Source organism: Acomys minous (genome assembly GCF_964271855.1).
Source record: "Acomys minous genome assembly, chromosome: 16".
In the NCBI taxonomy this organism is placed as follows: domain Eukaryota; kingdom Metazoa; phylum Chordata; class Mammalia; order Rodentia; family Muridae; genus Acomys; species Acomys minous.
In genome coordinates, this window is record NC_140498.1 from 50,583,829 (window position 1) to 50,606,791 (window position 22,963).

Sequence of the window (22,963 nt, forward strand, 5' to 3'; positions counted from 1 at the left end):
AGCCCAGGGTAGTGGACAAACACTGTCTCAGGAAAAAAAAAAATAGAAGAAGGAGAAGGAGACGGAAGATGAGGAGCAGAAGTAATGGCGCAAAGATAAACATCCATTGAAAACCTTTGCTCTTCCTTCCTTGACGTGCACACACATCCGTCCGTTCATACCATGAACACATGCATCCCTCCAAGCACACATAGATGATGCAGGTGAACAGCTATCGGTAACACTCACTAAAAACACTCAAGCACCAACACCAACCTAAGTCCAGTCTTCAGTGCATGCACAGATATCATACACGTGTGTTGGGACAAACTCGTGCACAAGGTTCTGACGTTCAGAGCACAGTAGTAATAATACATATGCGGATTAGTCATCCATGAACTCACACACTCACAAACACACAAAGTGAAATAGGAAACCATCTGTATGCACATAACTCAGCTATAAGTAACAATTTACATACACACAGGTCAATGTATAAACTCTGAGATGTACATTCATGAAACGACATGGGACAACCCAAATGCACACCACAGTGTTGCAGAGGCAACTATGGGTGGATGTGGGTGAACATATATTCATATGCATAAGAAATCGGAAACACCCACAAACACACACCCTCTCACACAGAGAATTCACACACATAAACATGCACGCTAGGCGGGTAGGGACGGGTTTATGTCTTCCCCTGAATTAGTATGTCCAAAAAAAAAAACATGTTTAGTAAAGGGGTTGGTGCTGTATTTACTTCTGCTTTGTGCCTTTCTGAAATGAATCAGAAAATCAACTGTAGTGGAATAAGTGAAGCAGTCGGGACAATAAGATGCAGACTGCTCAGAATGAAGCCAGAGAGTGTGAGTTCACGCTCCACGGGGGGCTGGTTTTGTGCTCTTGAAATTCATGAACTCCTCACAGAAGGGGTCTTCCAGGCTGCTCTTCAGAATCCCTGAGCCAATATTAATGATATCCTTCCATTTCTGGGGTTCCTTTGGTTCTGGGGTTGGGAAAACTTTCTATGCTTAGGTCTCAGTGAACGTGTAAAGAGCACACGCCCTGACGCTGCCTAAGAGGCAGCATCCACTAAGCCTTAGTCACCAATAGGTGGGCATAGCTTAAGGTGCCTGGCACTGCAGCAGGTACTTTTGCTGCCTTCACTCGGTTTATCCTTTGCAACAACCCAAAGAGATAAGCCTATTACCACTGCCAATTTACAGACAGATAAAGTAAGGATAAAATCAGTAATAAGTCGCTCAGGGTCATGATTGATGTGCCGATATCGGAATCTAGCTCAGCTTCTGAAAGACAGGCTCAGAGGGTGGCAGAGGCTGGAGGGTTTTAAAATAACAAGTTATTTTTAAGCCTTGTGTTTTTAACAGTCTGTTTTGATTGAGTGTAACCAAGCCCACTTCACAAGGCCTGCCCAGCTCTCTTCTCTTCTGCCAGTTGGCCTTTGTCCATGATAACAACTCACCACAGGAAGTAGACATCCACAAAGGATCAAAAGGCAGCCATGTTGAGGTGATTGAGTACAGCAGTTCTTGGCTGCAGCACTATTGATGCTCTAGGTCCTAATAATCCTATGTTGAAGAGCTGACCTACACTTATAAGATGTTACTTTGCATCCCTAGCCTCAACACTTCAAGATGATGAACAACTGCACGCCTCCATCAGGTGTGTCAATCAAGGGTGTCACCAGATAGTGCTATCTGGCCCTAGGGAGACAAAATGACCCCGGCTTGTGAATCACTGGACTTCACCTTCTTAAACCTTGCAGGGTGTATTGCAGGGCACTTGCCCTCCCCAACAGCTCTATTCTTCCAAGATGGAAACTGAGGCACTGTATTCGTCACTTTGCTCATTGTATGACAAAATACCTGAGAAGCAGCAACTCAAGAGAGAAAAGGGTGTATTTTGGCTTATGGTTTGAGAGAATAAGGTCAGGCATTGTAGAGAAGGTGTGGTCACTGGGGCAGGTCACATTACACCCACACTCAGGAAACAGAGAAGCTAGGAAGGAGGACCAGGCATGCCATCAGGAGTAACCTACTTTCTCTAGCAAAGTTCCACCTCCCATGGGTTGCACAGCCTTCCCAAGCAGCATCTCCACCATCCAGGGACCCAGCATTCAAATCCATGAGCCCGTGGGAGACTTTTCACATTCAAACATCAATCATTGAGAGAATAGACTACCTGCCCCAAGTTCATCTATATGCGTGTGAAATGGCGCAAGTGGATTTGAAAGCAAATAATTCCCTGTGCCCCTACGATTGAGAATTAACTGCCATTTTCCTGTGAATCACTACCAAACTGTCACCTTATCCTTTAGTTACCACCAGTTAGCTCTCTTACAACTGAGCAGAGTTTACATCATTACAAGGACAGTGGGTAGGAATAGAGCTCCCGGAGTTCAAGCCTGATGTTGACCTTCACCTCTTTGTGACACAAAATGAGTGAGCCTGGACTGTTGAAGATTAAAAGTAAATTCTGCTAAAACAAAACGTGTTCTGGGTCCTCTAAACTGGTGCAAGATCAAAATGTCAAGTGTTTCAGTGCAGCACACTCTATTCTGGGAAGGTGAAAAGGAAGAAGCAGGAAAAAACAAATGCAATTGGGATCCTCCCTGTTCCTCTGGGGAAGCAAGCCCAGTTTGAGCTGAGTACTGCCCTCTTGTGTTGTGCTCAGCCTGGGTGACATCTGGGGGCAGAGAGGGGGGTGCTCCCGCTGGCTTGAACAAATCTCCATACTACTGAAAGTCACTGTGATTTTTTTAGTCAAGAGATAGGATTTGACCAATAAGATAAGCTGTTCATTTGCTAGAGAGCAAAGACTTCTTTTGCCCTACAGAGAGCCCGAGAACAAGGAAGCGTAGAGCTACAACTCTCAGCAGCCATTTGGACTCATAAAGACGGGTCATAGAACGTGTAAGACAAGAGGAAGGAGGAGAGAAGCCTCGGAGAACAACTCACACCCTGATGCTGTTCCACTGGAGTACCCCAGACCTTCCCAAGGGAGATGCAGCTTTACTCAGTATGCGTGATCCCCAACCTAAAACGGGCTGACTTATTTTTCTTCCAACTTTTCAAGGCTGTAAAACTGAAACATACCCAACGAAAATGCTGCTTCAGATTTTGAATCTCTCAGCTTTAGTTCTTCCCCCTAAGCTGGTGTTGTGCAGAATGAGACTCTCACAGAAGGGAGTGGCAAGATGAACTTCCAGTCCCTGGTACAACTGCACTAACCTTGCTGCGTTTGGTAGATGATGGGGCAGTAATGCTGTTTTGCCCTGTGACACTTCTTCTTACTATGGGTTGGCTAGGACACTCCCCAGCTCAGATAGGAGAGAGTACGCGAATCTCTTCTGTAGCTGAGAGTAACTTGAGTTGGATTTTCCAGTAAGTTCAATTGACCAGTCCTGCTGGTCAGTTATTGGGGGGGCCGAGGAGGGTCGCAACCTGTGAATAAAGAACGGGCGAGAGAATAGGCAGGGCTCAAGGAAACCGTAGCTTGTCAAGAGCCATTTATTGAAGGTGAGGGCAGGCTTTTTAAAAACCTGCTTTAGGGAGGGCGGGGGTAGGCGAGGAGGGTAATGGAAAAGTACAGGATCTTCTGGGGTTGAGCCCTGGGAACATCTGCAGGGGGAGGGGTTTTCCTAGTTCGGGGCAAAGCAGGATGTCTCTGTGGTTATCTCAGGGTCGGATCGCTCTCTTCTCAGGGTTAAGCCGGATGCCTTGCTTGCCTAGTGAGCGGCCAAGCAGGATGTTTGCTGCAGGTGTTAAATGGGTGGGGGTCGGCCATGGGCCGTTTGGTTCCTGGCATTCAATCATCCAGCTGCAGGTATCAAAGCCATGTTAGCTAAGAGCAGGATTTATCACCATGTCCTAGGGCTTTAGGAAAGGGTCAGTCGTGACTTCATAAACATGCTCATGGCAGAAGCTGTATATGCATGATTCTCTTAGTCCTCAAACAATCCCGAATGTGCGTATGCCTGCTGCCATTTTACAGATTAGGAAACCAAGGAAAGAAACCTATCTAAAGCCTCACAGCTTCAGCAGGGTTAACTGGAGTTGCCCTCCACAGGAGACAGCTCCTCTCAGAGCCATAGGTTTCCAAGTAAAAATCAAGAGATCTGATCCCAGGGTCAGGTGTGCAGTATCTCACCCCAAACTGTTGGTAAGAGGTGTTCTGGAAGCCCATAGAGTGCAGATGGTTGGCACTGTGCTTGACTGACCACCAGAACTCGGTAGCAAGATCCTGTTGCTGAAGGCACCACACACTGAGGTCATAGGAAGTGGAGAACTAAGGATGGCATTGCCCAGGAGGCTTCCTTCCCATGCCCGGCTAGTGCTCTGGTGAGGGTCCCGGGTAGTTTCTCTCTGGGGTTGGATTGAGGGTGCCCTTTTTGTTCACTTTATCTCTTGGGTGGCCAGAGCTGATGGCTCAGGCAACCGATCAGGATTGAAAGAAGAAAAGGGAAGGAAAGGGGAAAAGAGCCCAAGGTTTCTTCTCTAGGGACTGGCTGTACTGCAGCTGAGGAGAACTTAAACTGACCACCTTTTTTCCTATGGCTGAGGCTGTAAAAGCGGCTTCTGGCTAGAAATTGCACGGGGTCGTAAAAGGAGGCTCTTTGATCTGTAGATAGGCCTCTTTACGGAGATCTCCAATAAGTTGGTGTAAACTTAGGCTTATTAGCTGTAGAAGGCTGATGGCCCTGAGTCTGCTAACTTAATTCGCTAATTTATAGAAAAATAAGAAGTAAGAGAGAGATAGAAAATAAACCACTCACACACATACATTCAAGAGAAGAGGATCAGGAGAAAAAGTGGATGAAGTCAGGCATCTTAACTTCAACTGAAGTTGAGCTGCTTCATTTTTTCTCCTCTGTTCTCCAACTCTCTCCTTCTCGTTTATTGTAGAAGACCATACTTATACTTCTGAGAACAGGGAATTACCTCATAGTCAAAACAGTACAATTAATCACAAAAGCAGATGAATTCTAAAATACAACAGGTTACATGCTTTAAATCTAAACATTTCTTATCTATGTATCCATTACATAAGTTCATGGTGAGTTCAAAATGACGAAGGTTGGCAGGGTCTAAGGTTAATAAGGTCAGAAACTTACAAGAGTATACAACTTATCAGTTAGGATGGACCTGACTATACATTATCCAGCCATCTCTTAGTTCATTATGAGCTCAGGACAATAATTTTGTCTGTATTTCATTCTAAGAAACAGAGTAAATTCAGACATCTCTAGGTAACTTCATTCCACATAGGTTCACATGGAGTTTAAACAAAGTTGGCTATATTTATGGTGAAATACCAGGATTCGTGGTGCCATATGTGGTGGAGGCTTATCTGAAGCCACAAATCTGCTGGTAGGCTATCCTAGTGAGGCATCTGGAGGTCCACAAAGGTATTTATTGCAGCCATAAACTAACTTTAACTTTTAAAACTATTTGAGCCAAATCAGGAATTCCATAATCAGGGATTAATTCATCTGGATAACAAAAAGTACATCTTCAATAAGATCCTCTAGGAAGTTTGCTCAATCAGAGCTGGTCAGTACCCAGAAAATAACAATTCACACCAATGCCAGATGTATTTATTTTTGGTTTTTCGAGACAGGGTTTCTCTGTGTAATCTTGGCTATCCTGGACTCACTTTGTGGACCGGGCTGGCCATGAATGTAGTCCTGGCTGTCCTGGACTCACTTTGTAGACCAAGCTGGCCTTAGACTCACAGTGATTCACCTGCCTCTGCCTCCCTGGGTGCTGGGATTAAAGGCATGCGCCACCGTGCCCGGCTCTAATGCCAGATTTCAGAGAGATGCAGCAGTGCACAATTGACAGGGTAGTCAGAGGTTGGAAGCAATTCTGGGGCACATCACGGTACAGACCTTGCAAATATTGGATCACCTCCAGAGATCTCTCATGCCTCCTGGACTTTCCCAAATCAATGGCTCCTGACAGCATGTTAGAGGCTGGAAGCAGTTTCGGGGTACATCATGGTATAAGACCTTGCAAACACCAGATCACCTCCTAGACAGCCCACATGCCTAGTGAGCCCCCTCAACAGGGCAGCTCTTGGCAGGGGCTGCTGTGGGTGGAGGCAGTCATCAACAGTCTCACCCAACTCTAAACAGGACACACCCAGGCATGCAACAGTGACACAAATATTATAGGGAAATCAAACTGCTTTGTAATTGGATTTGAAGCCTTTTCCACAGGATGGATTATATGCCTGGTACCAGAAATCTGGCCCAAAATCCTTGGTTGAGGAATCCACAGACCCTATGCCTGAAGCTACAATCATTATTTTGTTAAATGGATGTAGTATCAAACTGCCCTCTGACGTTTTATACCTATCCACAGATTAGTTAGCGCAGCCTGCAGACCTCATCAGAGAAGCAGCTAGTTAAAGTGAGGAGAGCAACTGTCTGCTCAGCCCTAAGTGGAACATTTATACCTCCCCTATCCGGAACAGAAGCACGATGTGGCATGCATCTCCAGGTCTATGAGCAAAACTAATTTCCCACACAGAGTCAATGAATAGAGCAATGGCCTCTGTGAACATGCAAATGATTCATGGTTTATTGGTTCCTTCAAGTACCCTGCTTAATAAATTTGTGGGAAAAAATAATAGCATCTTTGTTACAGAATTTTACATTTTTTTTAAATTTTTAATGCTTGAGAGTCTCACACGTACACTGCATCTGTATCACTCTTCTTTTCCTCCTTTTTACAACTCCTCCCATGTCCCTATACTCCATTCCAAATTCATGGCCTCTTAATTATTATTGTTTTACACACACACACACACACACACACACACACACACTCACACACACACACACTCACACACACACAGCCTACTGAGCCCATTTAATGTTGTGCATATGTAAATGTTTTCAGTGCTGGCCACTTGGGATTGGACTGTCTATGTGGGAGCTCGTCCCTAGAGAAAACTGATTCTCCCTCTCTTAGAAGCCATGAACTGTAACATTCCATCTAAGGGTGAGACCTCAGCTTGAAACTAAGATCTGGAACTGCCAAGGTGGGTGGAAAAGAAACGTTGCTACAGGTTTTTGGAGTTCAAAAGAGCTTCCTAGTTCCACCGAACAGAGGCTACTGTTACCAAGGATGTTTCAAAAACTCCTTTGCTAGTACATTGGAGTTTGTTTAATTCAATATCACTGTTGAGGTTCAATGTAGAAAAATGGATTAAAGCAAATTTAATTGTCCACCAGGAAGAGGCACATGCTCTACATCTGAAGTCACATGTCCCCTTGATCTCAAACAATATGCCAAATAAGCTACTGGGAGTAAACAGCAACTCCAGCCTTGCATCCACAGATTACACAGAGCACACATTGCTTGGCTGCTTGTCATCTGTCTGTCTGTCTGTCTGTTTTTTGAAACAGTGTCTTGATATCTGGCCCAGGCTACCTTTGGGCAAATAAAAATCCCTTTGGATTGTGATAAGAATGAAATGAGAAAGTAACAAATTTTCAGTGCTATCCTACTCTTGCCTTTAATAGTCACTTGTCGAGTTTTAGTAATTACTATCTCTAGCATATTCTACCTGAACAAACGCTTTGTTTGTATTGCAACCTTAGCACTTGGTCTGGGTTTAAGAACATTACTACTCTCTCTTCAGCATAGACTGTCTTTGAAGAGGATGCTATCATCTTCCTTAAAATATTGATGAAATATTGATTGTTTTTACCTAAGTCCAACAAAGTTTGGTAAGTCCTAACAAAGGGTTCACAAGGCTCTTGGTAGTTAACATTGCCAACTTGACAGGCTGAGGTCACCTAGGAGATAAGCCCATTGGCATGTCTGTGAGAGGTTTTCTGGACTGGGCTGTTAGGAAGACTCAGATTAATGTAAGCAGAACCATGCCACAGCTGGAGGACTTGATGGAATGGAAAGGAAAGGAAAGGTTGGCTAAGAACCGCACCCACTTCTCTTCTTCCTCACTGTGACCAGCATCCTTGCTGTAGGGAAAAGATGGAGGCTTGAGCAAATGCTTTTGACTTTATCATGGCCATGTCAATGTCCCCAGTACCTGAGACTCCTGAGAATGGCAAAGTCGTCCCATGGCCCATGTGTAGAAGTCAGTATGTGCAGAAAGTGTCACCTATAGCTTCCTCCTTTGGGATATTTGCCAACAGGCCCTCTACAAAGAACCCCTTCCAAGAGTGGTTAATAAGAGTAGAAAGTAAACTTTCCTCCTTGTTCAGCTGGGTGCAGTAAAGCCTCCTTGGCTCATACATAAGTGAATGTGTTGACATTCCAAGCTGCTTCAAGCATGTCTCCATCAGAGCATACAGCCCACCCAAGCACAAATTTTCTACATGTCTGTCTGTCATTTCTTCATTCCCCTCCCATGATGTTTGACCAATCTCTAACTCTTGGCGGTCACAGAACCTCACACTCATGCTGTCCTGTTTGCCCAGGACAAGACTGTGGCCAGAATAAGCTCTTCCTCCTCCATTAGATTGTTTTTGTCACAAATTTGTCACAACAAATATGTGACAGAACCCTAACTAATGGAATGACTGGATGAGAATAAATAATCCTAAATGAACAAAAAGTCTAAAGTGTGCAAGAAAATTATGGTCAGGAATCACAAGCTACTTGGAAGGCTGAGGCAGGATTGCAAGTTCCACACCAGCCTGGACAAAAAGAGACTTCAAGGACATCGTTAAGTCATTTTTCCAAAATTAAAATTAAAATTACAAAAAGGGCTTAGTGGCACAGTGCATGCCTGGCATGTGTGAAGCCCTGAATTCAATCCACAGTACTGCAAGGGAAAATGAGCATGAGTGAGAATATATTATCTCATACGACTGCTGTCTGCAAATATCCAAGAGTTCTGTGGATAACACAGTGTGATAGATACTTTTAATTGTCATCGTGACTCAGTGGAAGATTGCCTTGGGGTGTGGGGAGGAGCAGCGGAGGCAGTGGGAGGCTGTCTACCTTAGGTTGCCTATGGGCTGTGTATGGGGATTTTCCTGATCAGTGGGAAGACCTGCCTACTATCAGCGGTACTGTTTCCTGAGCAGAGGATCCTTGGTGTGTAAGGATGAATAAACAGACTTGTACATTAGCTGGTGTGATAGTAAACATTATGTTTAGAAGATAATTTTACTGTGCTGGGCTTGTAAAATTAAAAAAATGTTTTTAACCTGTGTAAGCCATGAAGACGTTGCTCCTACCTTGTATGTTCTCTGTCAGCTAGCCTGAGATGGACCACTTCTTTCTGCAGATGGGTTATTCTTTAAAAACTTGACTCCGCTATTCTTACAAGGTAACGGTCACAAGATTAGACAGACTAAGAGCTAAATTCTGCTTTTGTATGAAACACTTGATTGGATAGATGAGGCGCCTGCTGGACATCTGTTACAAAATCAAGCCATACCCACACCCAGACACGATATGAATTAATTTGGCTCCCCAAAATTAGAACATTGTGGGTTTTGCCTTTATACTCTTGGCTAACAATAGCCAGGGCCTTACCTAGAGAACTCTCTCTGGTTTGGTCTTGGTCAGTCTTACAAAAAGTCCCTAATTTACTAAAACCAAAACTAGAGTTCTGAGTGACCTCAGCCCACAGCAGTATGCATGCATTAAACTACTGTTCTCTGTGCTTCCCTAGGGATGGGACAGACTCATGGCTCTAAGTTCTGGCTGCCTTGACTTCCTCACAATGATGGACTGTAACAGGAAGTAAGCCAGCCCTTTCTCCTTCAAGTTGCTTTTCTCAGGGTATTTTATCTCAGCAACAGGAGGTAAAAATGAGACAGATGACCTGCATGGTGGAGTAGTGGGCCATGAAAAGTCTCAAGAAAGCACATCTTTGGATTGCAGCAAGGCAGCCCACTAGTGCCACGTTTCATTGTTCTCTTTCTATAGGTTGTATCCTGCATGCTACTTAGATGGAGGGACTCCCAGGCTCTTTTGTATTTAGGAGAAAAATAACATTAATCTCCAAGCCCTATAGTGAGCCAAAGCCTGGAGAAGTAGATTGGCAATCAACCCTCTCTGGGTTCAGTTTGTCTTTCTAGGCTTAGAGCTCTGTCTGTGAGCTCAGTGATAAGCACCCCGACACTGCTGGGTCTCACCATCTTCATTAGTTTCCAAGAGCTAGGAGGACATACAGCCATTTCCCAAGTTTTTGCAGAGATCTAGATGAAGTGATCAAGCATTGCCGTAAGGCTCACTATACCCTGCCAGGTCCCTTTACAGTCAGGTCCCACTTTGTGCCCACATGGACCATATGTGCATACACTGGGCCTACCAAGCACTTCAACCAGACTACATCACACATGTGATGTGCTCATTTCTAACTAAATGCACTGTGACCCAGCTGCTTGCTCATCTCATTTTCCTGCTCAGGACTCTGAGGGATGAGGTGGGTGGGTAAATGACCTGTCTAGAGGCACACAACTTGTAGGCACCAGGGAAACCTCTGAACACAGTCAGGCTCCAGAGCACATATCTCAGCCAGGATGTCATCTCACTTGTCATTTAAGTGAGCACTGTGTTAGTCTTGGTACCCAGATCTTCCTCAGTACTTGAAACAATGCCTGGCACATAGTAGGTATTCAAGAAATATTAACAACGAATAGGTGAGCGCATCTGTGCTCAACAGATCCTTCTCCCTTCCCTCTCCCAACAACAGTAAGGAGCTGGTGAAACCAGCTACAAGCTTCTTACCCTCTCCTTGAATCAGCACCGGGGGACCATGGGCGCATGTAATTCATCCATGAAGATGAATTCAGATAATAAGATAAAAATACATCCCCATATGTCAGTGCAATGGATTTTTCTGGAAAGACGTTTGGCTGGAATTTCATCTGAACTCAGAGTTCCTTGGGGACCACTAAGGAGGGCTCAGCCTCGTGATGAACAGCACATCTGAGAGCTGCATTTAAATGATGATTAGGAGAGACCCCTGGAAAAGCAGGCTCATAACAAGATTAATTTGGGGGTGAGGAGAGGCTGGGTATGAGAGTGTCCAGAAAAGATGTCAGGCACTGTTGCCCCAATGAAAGGTGAATTTTGTGTTATTTATAACCACTGCTCAGAAGGAGCAGGGCACGGGGCACCAGAGGACAGAACCACACAAGGTGCACTAATGGGACTTTGAGGATAATTTACAGCTCAAGTTCAAGGACTTTGCAATAACAGAGAGCCTTTCAAACTCCCAGCAACCTCTGCCGAGGGAGGAGGCCTCCAGCATCTGAGCAAAGCTGTCAGCCTGGGCCTGCATGTGATGTCTTCCTTCTAAAATGCTCTCTTTTCAGCCGTCCCCTGCCTCTTACCCCTCCAGCCACAACCAGAGGAGCCCTACTAAGGGTGACCCTGACATTGGGATAGCCCGTTCAGTAAAGTGCTTGCTGTACAAACCTAGGCACCAGACTGCAGTCCTTAGAGCCCAGGAAGTCTGGTGTGATGGTTCACACATGCAATCCCAGGGGTGAGGCAGGAGAGGCAGAAGATCCCTCCATATTGGCGGCTGCCAGCCTAGCTGACTCAGTGAGTCCCAGATCCTCATGGTGGAAAGAAAAACCTGTCTCAAAGAAAATGAGGCAATCAAACCAAAGTAGGCGATCCTAGGAAGTGATGCATGAGGTTGTCCTTTGACCTGCACACACACACACACACACACACACACACACACACACACACACACACACCTGAAGAATGTGGCTCTAAGCAGACTACATAAGGATGCCTGTTTAAAGCACTGTTGTCAAAGCATCAAGGTGGCTCATCCTCAGTGGGAACGTGTGCATAAATGACCCACACATTTTCCAGTTTTATATGTGTCTGTAAAAGACTACCACAGCAAATACGATTATTTGCATTGATCTGAGGCATACAAGTAAATTCAGCAAGTAGTTTTTCTAATATGAGACCTGGAAACAATGAGAATGATATTATCAACTAAATTCCTTCCCCTAACATAATCTCCACAACTGTCGCTCTCTGTTCTACTCACTGTTGTGTCCGTAACAACTAGAAAACGGTAGCTGCTTGGCAAATGTTGGTTGCAGAGGTGAGCCTGGAAGTGGATTGGGATAGACTCACCAGCAGATCTGTTTACATCATCTGTCAGCAGAGCTGCACCTCGTTAGTGCAGGGGAGGGCTAGAGAGGCCTGCCAACCGGTGCCCTCACACCACAGATGCAAAGCAAAACCCCAGAGGGGGATGGTGACTTGTCGAGATCACACAGCAAATGTGAAACAGAGAAAGCGTGAGTTTCTGAAGCCTCTCCGTTTCCTTCCACTCCATTCTACCAAGAGCACCTTGCAGACTCGATCTTTGTTATTACTGGAAGGTCTTGGAGCATCTGGCTTGGTGCTCAGAACCAAGGGACTGTTCGATAAGTGCTGACAAGCTGGATTACAGGACAGGTGGGAGGTGCTCCCAGAAGAGCACAAGGCAGATGTGCCCTCAGCTACAGTCAGTCACATCAACTGAAAAGACTGACTTGATCTTACGCAGTGGTTCTCACTAAAAAAGAAAAAAGTTTATGGGGGAAGAAAGTAGAGCTCTGTGTGTTGGTAAAGACTTTACACACTCTAAGGTGTGAAGAGGTAAAGGCAGCTTGGCTTTAAGGTAAATAAGAGAGAATTTATCACCTCACCCAACAGAACACACCCTTTGTCCACACTGCATTTCAGGCATGGTTTCCCAAAGATCAAAAGCTCAAAACCACCCTTAAGTTTGCAGCACTGAGGTTCCATTTCCCTGTAATTCTAACAACTGTGTCTGCAGGATGAGATTACCTCACAGCAGCAGACTGTCTGCAGAGGTACAGAAAAGAGCCCAGTGCTTCAGACTGCCACCAAAAATCACTTGTTCTTGACCATGAATCCAGATATTGGTGATAGTATCTGAAAACATCATCAATACTTAGGGTTTATTTTCAGGGGGGACAGGATATGGATCCTAGCTGAGTTTAATTTCTACTGTAGCACACACACAGATGGGGCAGACGCCTCCAGGGACTCTAAGGAAGAGAGTTTGAGAAAACGTCATCCTCTGAAGCAAAATGTGTTCCCCTATAAACATCTTTGTGTGGAATCTCGTGGTAGTGAAAAACTCCTGATTCACACTTCACACTCACGATAAAGTTCAACTACCTCTCACAGGTCACAGACGTGTGAAAGAGGGAAAAGAAGCTGAAGAAATGACAGCGCCACCTAGCTCTGACACACATGAAAGCATTGTTTTCATGGGCTTTCTCTTCTCTCTCTCTCTCTCTCTCTCTCTCTCTCTCTCTCTCTCTCTCTCTCTCTCTCCCCCCTCTCTCTTCCCCCTCCCCCTCCCTCTAACCACCACCCCCAAAACATACGAGAGAATCCCACAGTTTTACAGGAGCTCTTCAACAGACAGCAGTTCCAGTTCCCAGGGAGTGTCTTTGCATGTGTGTGTGGCGTTGTTATGTCTGCACATGTGTCTGCTTGTAAAGTCCAGAAGACACCCTTGGGTATCATTGTTATTCAATGTTGTTTGCTTTGTTTTTTGAGGCAGGGTCTCTCATTCACCTAGAACTTTCTAGGTAGGATAAGCTGGCTGGTCTGAGAGTGCCAGGAATCCACACCTCTCTATGCACTCCCCAACACTGAAATTACAAGTGCTCATAATCGTCACCAAGCCCTGCTTTTTCTTACTCAGGTTCTGTGGAATTAAACCCCTGTCCTCGTGCTTGCGCTGCAGAGCAAGCACTGTAGTCACTGAGCTCAAAGGGAGTGTCTTCATGTCAGTGGCCTTGCCTATCAGCCACCATACACTCCTTATAAAATGTGTAGGGTCTTAAACTGGGAATGCTGAGTCTCACATGCATGATACAGGAGAGAGAATCCCCATGACTCTCTTCTTATGCTGTGGTCATGTTCCACAAACCACCCCAACCCCCCTCAACCCGGTCCCCCTCACCCCCCACAGCCCCCACCTCCGTGCTAAGCCTTCCAGGAAAGAAACCCCTCTGAGCAAGCTGCAAGCCCCTCCCCTTCTTACACTGACAGGATCCTGGGAAGGGAGGGCTCACCTGCTGGGGAAGAGGATGGCTAAATGGATGGAAGAAATTTCCCTTTGGCTCAGTTTCTCGGTAACATGCTCCCCAGTTCTGGAAGAACTCAAAACTTGTTGGAGAAACTGAAGAGAAACAGAACTGTAAGCCAATATAAACTTTCCCTAAGGTACTGGGAAGATAGCTCAGTGGGCAAGCTGTCGTACAAGCAAGAGGGCCTGGGTTCAAATCCCCAGCACCCTCTTAAAAAATGAGGCATAGTACTGTAGGTCTATTGCTCCGGCATCTGGAGCAGAGACAGGCAGATCCCTAAAGCCCACTGGGCCAACCAGTCTAGCCAATCAGTGAGCTCCAGGTTCAGTGAGAGGCTCTGACTCAAAAACTAAAGTGAAAAGTAACTGAGTAAGACACTTGATATTGACCTCTGTCCTCCATACAGAGGTAACACAACCTTGCACACACATACACACAGCCACATACATATACATACTGCATGCAAAACTACACACATATACCATAATACAACTAATGAACAAATGCATAGATAGATAGATAGATAGATAGATAGATAGATAGATAGATAGATAGATGAAGCATCCCCACTGGTTTCATGGGATGTTAATAGTTCTTAGATCTGGAAGAAGAGAAGTTGAGTGGCCAAATGGGTTTAGGAAGGCCTGGGTCTCTGCTACAGAGCTCTACCTACTTCAGTTGTCCAGGAAAGAGAGGGGGGGTGGTGGATCAATTTCTTCAAATGCTTCTTATCATAAGAAGCTTCTAACTAGAACAGATTCAGGACCTTGCATTCTGTGGGAACCACAGTGCAGTGGTAAGCTGCAGCTGTATTAGTGAATAGAGGCCCACACTTGTTCCTCCAGAGTGTACCGTGGTACCACTGAAGAATGAAACTCCAGAAAACCCTGATTATGTCTCACTGTATCTAAAGCAAAGAGGCAGGGGATGTGGCTCTGTCCAAACATGCCCAGCCCCCAGAACTGGGGTACTGAATTCTGACCCAAGCGAGCTGCCGTGCCTCAGCAAGTCTTTCCTGCCACCTTCCAGGCTTTTAGGTTATATCTCCCAGCATGCACTAGGACATGAAATACAGGGAGAGATGAGCAGAGCTTGAATTTCTGTGGTGCCTGGATATCCTGTTCTATTACTGCCAGTTCATGAAAATTAAGAACAGAAGAAAACTGAAGTCAAAAAGAGAGCTCTTTTATCAATGAAGATACAGTGTGGGAAAATGATTTGACTGGCTGGGAAAAGGCCTCATTAATCTTGACCTCTAGGCACAAACTGGGCGCTGCTAATCCCTTTCCATCCACTTCTTCAGCGGCTCTCAGTCATTCAACAGAGAGATGGAGACAACAGCATAATCACCTTAATCGTACTCCGGGAAAGAAGTGTGCAGTGAGTGCTTTCTGCCCTCCACAGTGGTCTGCCTCATCGTTTTCTCAGCCACGCCATATGCTGCCTTCCCATGCTGCTCCTCGCTTGGTATATGAGTGCTTGTCCAAGTCTGCCCTCTGCCAAGCTTCCTCTAATGAGCAGCGCCAGGAAAGCTCCTGTTCCCTTTGTGTTCCCGACCATCCTCCACCTTATGTTTGATCTCAACATCTCATTGAAAATTGGATATTGGTAGTTGCCTGTGACGATAATGAACCATTCATGTCTCAATTTGAAAAGGCATTTGAGACACCTGTTTTCATTAGTAATTATAGATAATTGCTATGGTGGAGAGTTTTTTCTTTAATTATTGCACAGAAAAAGGTCTTTAAGAAATGGAACAATTAATTTCCTGAAACCTTACTGAGAGCAAATTACGCCGTTAGCCCTCACTTTGTGAAGTATTTGTACGCAATAGAGCTTGGCTTCTTGCACCAGGAAGAAGTAAATCATGTTTTAGAACTAGGCTCCTGGCGTATCCCAGCCATAGCTAAGTATTTTTTCATGTCTTCTTCAGCGTTCAGTCATTCATTCTGTTATTGGATGACTGCATCAGCTGCCCTGTTAAATGCCAGGATTGCATTGTATTCATTTTATTTTATTGTTCATCACTTTATTCATTCACTTGTTCATTCGATGATTACATAATCACGGTGTACATGGCACTGGGTATTTGAAACACGCGGTAGTTATGCAGCCACAGTAGACAACGCAGGTCTGCTCTACTAAAGAAGCATTCCTATTCTCTAGCCTGCTTCCCACATCTGAGTTTGCCTAAACTGTATGAGTAAGAAGCAATCCAAATATTTATCCGAAGTAAGAAACTGTTAAATGAATCGTAATAATCTGTAATCATTAATAAATGTATTTCTCAAAAAAGGATTCAAGGAAATGATTTTTGATACATCGAAAGGCGTTAAAAAAAAACCTATTGAACAATTTCAATTCTGCAAAATAAAAGAAACTGGAAGAAAGACCAGGGAGATGGCTCAGTGAGTAAGTGCATATGCTGTGCAAGTGTGAGGACCTGAGTTCAAATCCCCAGCACGCTCATAGGAAGGTGGCATGGCTATGTAACCCAGCCTCAGGGGTCAGAGATAGGATCCCGAGAACTCACTGTCCAGCTAGCCTACTTGAGAAGGAGAACGGCCAGTTCAGTGAGAGACCTTGTCTCAAGGAGATAAGGTAGACACACACAGGAAGGTAAGAGACCATAAGCAGAGGAGGGGACGGCAGCAACCACCTTCCCATTAGCAAGCCCATATCTAGATAACTTGAAATCAAGATCTTGATGAGTGCCTGTGATTCAGAGCTTTGGAGGCTGAGGCAAAAGGTTCTCAAGGCTGCCTGGGAAACACAGCAAAACTGCCTCAAATAAAGAAAAGTAGCATAAAAGATTTACAAGAGATATCAACATTTGGTGTTAATTTCATCAAAATGTGGGAAGTGAGAAGAATGGAGTAATCTGAGTATCCTTCATCCTGGAAAGTGACCACAGCCTCCAGGCGGAGGGGCACACAGCGTGGATTAGTGCTGCGGAGGCGACACAGGTGGAATAGGCCCATCGCAGGGTGACAGCTACCTCACAGTCTCAGTTATTCCCAGTGTGTAAACTAGTCAGGTTCTCAGAACCAAAGAGGAGAAAGATGGTTACCAAGGGTCTTGGGGGAGGAGAAATAGTAATTAAGAAATTAAGAAATAGTAATTAAGTAATTAATAGGCATTTTTAATAAAGATGACAACACTCCAGAGTTCTGCTGTATGAAACTGTACCATGGTCAAAAATAATAATGAACACCTTTTGTTAAGAAAGGAGTATTTTACTAAGTATTATTACTACAATAAAAGAAGATATAAGCCAAAATTAAAGCTGTGAGTATATCCAGCAACTACTGCTAAGGCAGTCGTTGCATTTGGGGTGCTCTGGGGGTACACTTCCCTGTACTTCTTAATTCCATAGAATATACAGGTGTTGCTTGTACAACTGGGGAGAGGGGTTGAGGGGTACGGAGTGAGGGGGAGTGTAGAAGTTAGGGCTGCAGGCGTTGGGCGACAATGCCATGGTAAGAGCATCTGGTATGCAAAACCAGGCATGGCCACACAAGCCTGTATCCCTCAGCACTGGAGAAGGGAGACGGTGGGTGAAGCAAGCTCACTGGCCAGCCAGCCTAGCCCACCCATGAGCTTCTGGTTCAGAGAGAGACCTTGCTTCAAGGGGATAAGCAGAGACTCGACTAAGCTCCTAGATTATAATAAAATCCCGAAAGATAACAGTACAAATCCCCAGGACCCAGGGCTGGAGACAACAGGAAGTCAGGCCCTTCTACATCTTTGAGTGGAACCTCATTACAGAGCCTCAGCCTGGAATTCTTTTGTGCCATGCTCCAAGCACACACTTCTCAAGAGATTCATCCTCGGATGGGTCCAGGCATTGGACTGATCAGATTACCTGCATGATTGTAATGCGTAGTCACCAGGACTGATTCTCAACCTGGCTGTGCATCCAAATTACCTGGGAGATCTTTCTGGTGCCACCCGAACAGTCTGTTTTTATTTATCTAAATGCAGTTTGGTTTCCTGAGTTTTTAAAAGAGCTCCCCAGATTATTCTAGAAAGCAAACGATTAGGGGGATTGTCTCTCTTTATCCTTTTGCAGAAGTGGCTCAGGGACCAGCAGCATTGGTACCACCTGGAGCTTGCAGGCCATGCAGACTCAGCCCCCTCCTCCGATGCTCTATCCTGAGATCTCTGTATTAGCACACTTGGGTAGCGTATGTGTGAAGTAAACAACTTACATCATCCAGGACAATAAACTTGGGATCTCCAGCACTCTTTTAAGTCAGATTGCACACCCTTTCATCTCTAGGGCACCTCCACCTTCTTGAGGAGGAGGAAACCTAACTTGAGTTTCACAGATGACAAAATAGGACTCTGTTCTCACCAGTGAAAATCCAGACTGTTAGCCACCTCCCCCAAGCCCACCCAGCAGGCAGGCGTCTGCTCCGAGAAGCTGCAGGGGTCTATTGGGATGGGCAGAACAGGCCCAGGAGAGGACATTTCACCACAGATCAACTGCAAAAGCTCCCTCCTGCTCCAGCTCAGACTTCCTCCCAACAACCAGCAGCTGCCAGCCTATCTGCACTTGAGGGTCATGGAAGACAGCCAGCGTGCATGCGGTCTCAAGGAACCAGACTAATCAGCCCCTTTGCTCTTGACATTCAGGGCTGCCACACTCTGAAGGTGCAGTTCTTATCTCCAGCATCCTCATGAGGGATTCAGGTCACACCAAACACCCTGGGCCTCCTGCGTTAGAACAGGATCAAAGGGAAGAAATGGCACGTCTTCAAGAGCCCCATGTGCACCGTGATTACTTGCTAAGATTAAATTTTCTTCTGTGTTTGCAGCATCTCTGGAGAGGAATTCCTAAATACCATTTGTGTCATTAGCCTTGGGCCAAAGCAGTTCTGAGCCTGCCCTGAGGTGGGAGATAGGCACGTGGTACTCCTGTTGCGTAGCCATCTCCATCTTCAGCATCTTCAGAGGCCACATGGTGCAAGCAGAGGTACAGGTGAGGTCTCCTGCATCCTGACATGTTCTCCAGAGCAGACACACATGTCACCAGTATTGCCTGTCACCAGTACTCTTGCCTTCCTCCCTCTGGAAGGAACCCCACCCCCACCCCTACTCTGGCCAGATACAAATCTGTATGGTTTCAGACGAAGTGACTGGACTAAAGAATGAAAGCAGGAAGTTAACTCCTGAGAACATTTATAACAATCCGGCAGCATATTCCTCCTCACAGGGAGATCCTGTCTGACTTAAACCATAGAAAGAACAGTGGCGCCCTGGGGCAATCCACACCTGAAGCCCCAAGTAACATATGACTCCCTCGAGTCCTCTAAGCCATGTGAGTTTGGCTTGTTAGTTGCAAACAAATGAGTCCTAGTTGGGTAATGGGTATTTCTGTTCAATTCTTGTCCATGGCACCACCTGGGCTCTGTTTGTCACATCCTCTGCACTGGAGACAGCATATCATAGCAATGCGCCCTTGCCAGCACCACCAGGGAGGACTTCTTCTTTATGGGCTTAGGTTACAAAGGCTTAGGGTGAGCTTCGACTCTACAGATGAAGGAACCAGTGCTCAGAGATGTTTACCAAGCTCCCGTCCAAGGCCACCCAAGAAGCAAACTAAGACCAGAAATCCAGTCTAGATCAATGTACTTTATCACCATGAACCTAATACCCACGTCTCAAAAAAGAAAAACCTTGGCCAGACTACACTGGTTGGGAAAAAAAAACATTAAAACTTTAACCATCATTAAATTCCATTTTACACAGATCCAAATTTCGTGTATGTGTGTGTGTGTAAGTGTAGGTGCTCATGGAGTCCAGTAGAGGGCATCAGGTCCCCTAGGGTCCAGGCAGTTGTGAGCTACTCAACATGGGTGTTGGGACTGGGTGCTTGTGTCCTCTGCAAAAGCAATAAGCATACTGTACCACTGAGTCAGCTCTCCAGCCCAAAGCTTGAAATGCTGAGAGTTCTGAAAGCATCAGACTAGGATCCTCATATGGCAAGGCCTTGCTGCCATGAGGAGAAGCTGTGCCCCTGAACCACAGCACCGTTGCCCACCTCCCCAGTCCCTTCCTGGCTCCTCTTTCCCACTTTAAGTTTGCTTCTTGGCCCTTTTAGATACTTGTGCTTGCAGACTCTGTTGTGAGTGCTGGGGTGGGCATGGGAGGCTATGGTGTTCCTCCTTGTCATTGACTGTGCTGCTAATTTTGTCAACTTGACACAAGCTAGAGTCATCTGAAAGGAAGGGACCCCAGCTGAGAAAGCGCCTCCATAAGACCGGATATAGGCAGGCCTGTAGAGTATTATTTTTTAATTAGAGATTGATGGGAAGAGCCCAGCCCATTGTGGGTGGGACCATCTCTGGGCTGGTGGTCCTGGGTTCTATAAGGAAGCAGGCTGAGCAAGCCATGAGGAGCAATCCAGTAAGCAGCAGCCTTCCATGGCCTCAGCATCAGCTCCTGCTTCCAGGGCCCTGTCCTGATTTCCTTTGATGTTGAACAGTGGAATAGAAAGTGTAATCCAAACACACCCTTTCTCCCCGTCACCCAAGTGGCTTTGGTCTTGAGGCTTTACCACAACAACAGCAACCCTAAGACAGTGACATATCCCCCAGTTTCCAGCACAGAATCAATGGGGAACCACTCCTTTTTTCTACCACGTGAGAAGGAAGATGAGGAGATGAAACCAACCTATCTTCTTGACATTGCATATGATTGAGTCTTCAGGAAGGCTCAGATAGGGACAGAGGAACAGATGGAACCAGCTCTGGGACACACAAGCCATGTTGGTCTCCTTAATCTCTGCAGAGGAAATGCAGAGCCTACGGCCACAGCTTGGTGGTAGAGAGATTGCTGTGATGCACAGAGCAGGGTTTGTTTGATTGATAGTACTTCAAAAGAAAAAAAAGACAAAAAAAAAAAAAAAAAAAAAGAAACAAAGAAACAAAGAAACAAAAGAAAAGAAAAGAAAGAAAGAGAAAGTAAGTAAGAAAATGCAACCCCGGAGCAAGAAGGGAGAGCGAAGTCAGAGATAGAAACAAGTCAAACATCCCTGAGACGGATGAGATGATGCAGCAGGACTTATTTTCACAGAGGTGGTGAGGAGTTGAGGGGAGCGCACAGTCTGTCACTGAATGTTCACTGTGTGCCAGGCTCTGTGTGCTCAGGACACAAACATGAAATGCTGTCCTTGCCCTCCGAGAGCTCACACTCTACAGGGCTCCAGATGAGATGTGCTCACTCCGGATGCTGTGAATAGAAAAGTATATCAGAGAGCGAGCACTGAAGTACCTATGGCTGGAGCACGGAGAGCAACGGCGTCTGAAGGTCTAGATGATGAAGGTGGCAGAGGCCTCATAGTGAGCTCTGGCACTATGAGGGTGTGAACTCCGTTCCTTAGATCTTATACGACTTTCTGGTTGACCATAGGCAAATGACATGATTTTTTTTTGCCTCAGTTCTTCCATCTGTAGAATGAGAAGGTAGCAGGAATTATCACACAGGCCTGTGCTCAGATGCTATCTTGGTTCATATATGATCTGTCTTACCCAAAACAGGAGTACTGAAATTGTGATCCCCAGTACAGTGCTCAGACGCAGGTCTCTGAAGAAATGATTGATTATAACAGTTCTGGCTTAATCAGTAGATTCATTCATCCATGGATTCATAATTTGGTGGCCTTCTTGAGAGAAAGTGGAAACCAAGAGATGAGGGCCTACTTGGAAGAGTAGGTCCCTGAGAGTGAGCCCTTGAGGCATAGACTTGCCCCAGGCCCCTCCCTTCCTCTTTGCTTCCGGGCTACCATGAGGTAAGTACCGTTGTTCTACCATGCACCTTCAGCCAAGATGCTGAGATCCAAGGTAACGGGACTAAGCAACCACAGACTGCAGCCTCCAAAACTGTGAGCCCAACAGACGGCCCCTAGTTTAACTTGTTTTTCTCAGTTATTTTGTCATAGAATGGACAAACACAGATGCTGTTTGTGTCTTGCACTGAACAATTTTTAAAGACAAGTCCTGCAGAAATGTGGTCCTTCGGCTCCCATTGAAGATCTCTTCTGCCTGCCTATCCCCATCCCATTCAAGAGACACATCAAATGCCTAAGGAAGACAGTTTCAAGAGTTCTCGGCTTAGAAATGAAATGTGAGGCTTATTTCTCAATTTTCACTTCTGTGAATGTGTTGATGCTGTAGGTCACTCTGAATCACTTGGGCTCTCTATGAACAATGTCTGTGACAGAGAGGGTGCTTTGGAGCGGTATTTTCAGGACAATAGCATTTGGAAGCTATCAGAAACACTTCCTCAGACATACCAGAAGTTGCATGGTTAAGACCAGTGCTAATCATTTAAGCCTCCTGCAAACAAGGAAGGTAGAAGTAATGGAGGTAGGAAGGCACTGGTGTGCACTCGTGGCTCACACTGCAGCAAGAGATGGGTTGTGTGACAGCTACATAGGCAGGATTTGAAAGAGCGGAGACCATGGAGAGAGGTTGGTCAGTCATCCCACCTGTCCTGTCAGACTGGCACTGTGCCTTGTCACTCTACTATGCCTGTCACTCCACTGAGTCTGTCACTCCACTGAGCCTGTCACTCCACAAGCACTTGAAACCTGACAGCTCTGTGATCTTTTTTGAATTTTCAAATTGTAGCTTAGCATTCAGTAGTGTATGTGTGTGTGTGTGTGTGTTCACGTGTGTGTGCATGTACATGTTGAGGCTAGAAGTTGATGGCAGATGTCTTGCTCAATCATTTCCCATGTTATTTACCAAGGCAGGGTGTGGTGTCTCTGAAAATGCTGTGGCTGACAGGGAACCGAACTGTGAGATCTGGCTCAGCATGACTTAGCTAACCTGGCTGCTTCGAAGTTCCGGAGCAGCAGCCCTCTGCCTGTGG

General features: G+C 45.7%; 1 protein-coding gene and 1 long non-coding RNA gene across 2 annotated transcripts in view; both read right to left on the reverse strand.

Moving 5' to 3' along the window:
* LOC311587066 (sperm motility kinase 2B-like) overlaps window positions 1-22,963 on the reverse strand; it is an 85,921-nt gene that overhangs the window by 4,538 nt on the left and 58,420 nt on the right. Inside the window, exon 5 of the mRNA XM_084763504.1 lies at window positions 21,362-21,537. The gene's annotated coding sequence lies outside the window, so the exon portion shown is untranslated. The remainder of the gene's footprint in view (window positions 1-21,361; window positions 21,538-22,963) is intronic.
* Window positions 21,647-22,963, reverse strand: part of LOC311587068 — a 74,937-nt gene continuing 73,620 nt past the window's right edge. The window contains exon 3 of the long non-coding RNA XR_014775769.1: window positions 21,647-21,752. This is a non-coding gene — a long non-coding RNA (uncharacterized lncRNA). The remainder of the gene's footprint in view (window positions 21,753-22,963) is intronic.